A 4,424-nucleotide genomic window follows, 5' to 3' on the forward strand; every position below is an offset into this window, starting at 1 on the left:
GGGCGGGGGGTGGGGCAGGCTAGAAGGGTCAATGGGGGAAAAAAGGGACATATGTAGTATTTTCAACAATATAGATTTTTAAATAAATAAATAAAAATCTAAAGAAACAAAAACAAAGTATCTGGCACACAGTAGGTGCCTGATAAATGTTTGCTGAATAAATGAGTTGGTACCCAATTATCCTCTCTCTCTAGCATCTTCAGTTGCTTCCTTTTCACTGGATCTTTCCCCTAGCTCAGTGGTCGGCAAACTGTGGCTCGCGAGCCACATGCGGCTCTTTGGCCCCTTGAGTGTGGCTCTTCCACAAAATACCACGTGCGGGCGCACGTACAGTGTGATTGAAACTTCATGGCCCATGCGCAGAAGTTGGTTTTCGACCTGGGCGAGTCTATTTTGAAGAAGTACTGTTGGATATTTTGCTCTGTTGACTGAGTCTGCCGACCACTGCCCTAGCTGAATAAACATTTACAGTTCTCATCTCTCTTAAAACAGAAGATGGGGGGGGGGGGCTGGAGGGAAAAGAGAAGATGGGGAGAAGGAGGAGGAGAAGGCCTTCAGCGTTAAGTGGTCTGATCTATGTGACACTTTCTGCCATGTAGCTAATGAACCATCCATCAAGTGGCTCTCTCCCGCTCTGTGATGTTATGTCACTGTTACACTAGCCAGTGTAGTAACACCCAGAACTTCACCTTAGCTCTTACTGTCCACAGAGAATCACTGCTTCATTCCTTTAGTGCCACTGTGGAATATTTAAGAGATTTAGCTGAAAAGCTCAACGTCACTCGACTTTAAGGAAGATGTCACAAAGTTGTTAAACCAGCCTGGAATGAACCCCTTCAGAACTGACCGATCACACCATACAGACTGTGTTGGATTACCTCCCAATGGGTCAGCACAGATTTACTGAGTGCGCTGGATGCCAAAACTGAGAGGGTCCCTGCCCTCCAGTCAGTATGCTAGTGGAGGAGACAAGATCTTAAACAAATAAATAATTACATCATCGGTGTGTGAAGTGCTGCAAACCAGCGTCTCTCCTCGAATCCTGGTGACTGCATCTTGGGTGGCTTAGAAAGGCTTTCCTGAAGAAGTGATGTTTAAGCTGAAATTGGAAGTTAGCCAAGCAAAGGGAATGAAGACAAACATTGCAGATGGAGGGGGCGGTGAGTGCAAAGGCCCTGGGGAAGGAGAGTAGGAGACTGAGGAACGAAAGGGAATTCCTACGTAACTGGAACAGAAAAAGGGGAAGCGTGCAGTATGAGAAGCAAAGCTGGAGCACTCAGAGGAAGCTCACGCGGTGTCTTCTGCACCAGGTTAAGAGATTTGAACTTGCCCGGCTGGTGTGGCTCAGTGGTTGAGGGACAATCTAAGAACCAGGAGGTCACGGGTTTGATTCCCAGTCAGGGCGCATGCCCGGGTTGCAGGCTCGATCCCCAGAATAGGGCATGCAGGAGGCAGCCGATCGATGATTCTCATCATTGATGTTTCTCTTTCTCTCCCTCTCTGAAATCAATAAAAATATATTTTTAAAAAGACTTTTGAGGGCATCAAAAAACTCTTGGAGGGTTTTAAGCTTCAGAGTGACCTGATCTGACTGGCATTTGTACAAATCCTCGGTTTGGCTGCTGAGTAGAGAATGGATTGCAGAGAAGCAAGAACAGTTGTGAGAAGCCCAGGGAAGAGGCTGGACAGTAATCTGAGCAACACAGCCCCTGTGCTGAGGTGGTCGCAGCCTGGTTGGCAAGACACAGGCATGTTCGAGAGAGATTTCGCAGGTAGACTAGGCCGGAGTTAGTGATTGGCGGGACTAAAGTTCAGGGACAAAGAGGGAGGAACGGCTCCTCGGTTTCTACAGCCTGGGTCTCTCCTGGTGTCAGTTATAAAAACAAAGCGCCTCTGTTCAGCTCCAGGTGCCTCAAAAAGGCCAGTTTGGAGCAAAGTACTGAGCCAAGCAGAAAAACGTACTTGTGTGTTTATAAGGCCTCCCTTTATCTAGATGGAGATAGGAGAGGCGAGTCAGAAAACGTGCGCAGGTGAGTCAGGGCTGCTTGGCATTTCTGAACAAGGAGTGACACGCTGACGCGCATCCAAGCAGCAACAAGCTTCTCCCCTCCCACCCGGCACCCCTGGCCTGGGACCGCCTTTCCGCTTCAACATTTGTTGAAAGGTGGCAGGGTGAACTGGTGATTGTGTAAGGTCCCCGGGCTGAAATTCTTTGAACGCGGCTGAGATTGACATCACAATTCGAGTTAGAGTCCCCTTGCCAGAAATCTCCGCGTCAGGACCCACATTGTTCGAATGGCTGATAAGTATGGATCGTTGTTTCGGACCACTTGCAGGCTCTTGGGAAGGATGGACCGAATGATCAGAGCGTGTGGCCGTTTACACAAGAAGAAACCAAATGTCCGAATTGTTTTTTGGGGGAAAAGTCTATCTCACTAGTAAGGAAGAACATTAAATTAAAACGAACACAGGTGCCACTTTTCACCTATTCAGCTAGATAAAATAATAAAATGTAACCATGCTGAGGCTGTGGTTTGCATAAACTCATACATTTATATACATTGTTTTTATTACAATGTACATGATTACAATATCTTTTTAAAAATATATTCTTCTTGATTTCAGAGAGGAATGGAGAGGAAAAGAGAGATAGAAACATCAGTGATGAGAGACAATCATTGATCGGCTGCCTCCTGCATGCCCCACACTGGGGATCAAGCCCGAAACCCGGGCATGTGCCCTGGCCGGGAATCGAACCGTGATCTCCTGGTTCATAGACCAACGCTCAACCACTGAGCCACACCAGTTGGGCTAATACAATATCTTTGCTGGGCAATCTGACAGCAGGAAATAATGACCATGAAATGATCAATTATGTGTGGGGGTGGGTACACCTTAAACTTACAAACTCACACAATGTTATATGCCAATTAGATCTCAATTCAAAAAAGGGGGGCGGGGCTGGCTGATTTGGCTCAGTGGATAGAGCGTCAACCTGCGGACTGAAGGGTCCAGGGTTTGATTCTGGTCAAGGGCACATGCCCGGGGTTGCTGGCCCAATCCCCAGTGGGAGGCGTGCAGGAGGCAGCCCATCAATGATTCTCATCATTGATGTTTCTGTCTATCTCTCTCCCTCTCCCTTCCTCTCTAAAACCAATAAAAATATATTTATTTTTAAAAAGGGGGGGTGGGCAGAGAAAGAATAAGCTAAGCTATTATAAGGGTTACCTGCGAGGGTCATGGTAGAGCTTGGAGCAGAGTATAGATATGGGGGTCACAGAGGATTGCCAGATGGCAGGTATCTCAAAAGAAGGCGTTTTCACGAGGAAGGAAGCCGATGATCTGGAAATAGGCACAAAGCAGGGAACAGCGTGCTGCTGCCTCCCAACCCCAGCCACTTGGTTTGGGAGAGGTGCTCCCTCCACTCACGAGCTGCAGGGAGAGTGGCCTCTTCCTGGGAAAGGGTGTCCTCTGAAGGCGCTCAGGCTGTTGGAGATTTTCCTCACAAAGAAGCAAGGCTTCAGGATAGCACAGGAGGAAGGTTCGGAGGAAGACAGAGGCGGAGGCGATGGCCCGGAAGCTGTGAAAGGGGTCAGTGGCCGGGGCGGCATTTGGGGTGATGACGGAGGATCCGGGCACAGGAGTCCTGGTGAAATGATCTGAGCTGTCAATTGATTCTCCCACGGTGGCAGGAACCTTTCCTCTCAGCTATGAGTGGTATTTGCAGAAGCCATGCCTCCTGTGTCTGCAGCAGGTGAAGTCTCACAGACGAGGGCCTCTTCTCGAGCCCTTTGAGGACCCACTCAAGAGGTCCTGGGGACTTGGTTGTAAATCCTGGGAACAAGGCAACCCCGACAGCGGCTGGTCCTCCTGGAGCAGTGCTGACAGGGCGCACAGCTTCTCAGCACAAGCCGAGCGCCTGGCTGCCTCCCCTCGGAGAAATTCCAGACTCTGGGTGACAGTACCTGTGGGGAGAGGAAGCGGGGGGCAGGGGTGTCCTTTGAAGATGCTGAGGCTGTTGGTGATTTTCCTCAGCTCAGGCTCCGACCTCGCTTTGTTAAGAATAGTCCCAAATGGGAACCGCTCCAGTGTCCACAGGAGAACGGCGAGACAGACGCTGGTACGTCCATCCAAGGGCGCACCACGCAGCAGTAAAAAGAAATGAGCCGTGGACACACTTCCCGGTGTGAATGCATTCCGCAGACATGAGGCTGCTGGGAAGGAGTCGGGCATAAAAGGTTACAACGTGTGATGCCATTCACGTGAACTTCCAGGACGGGGATGGGGGCGGTGAGGACTGACTTCACAGGGGCATGAGGGAGACTGCAGGGGGTGAAGGACATGTCTCTTCTAGATTAGCGTGAGAGCTACAGAGGTTTACATATTTATCAAAACTCATCCCACTGTACACCTACAATGTGCAT

This window comes from Myotis davidii, unplaced genomic scaffold, assembly GCF_000327345.1.
Source record: "Myotis davidii unplaced genomic scaffold, ASM32734v1 scaffold539, whole genome shotgun sequence".
Taxonomy (NCBI): domain Eukaryota; kingdom Metazoa; phylum Chordata; class Mammalia; order Chiroptera; family Vespertilionidae; genus Myotis; species Myotis davidii.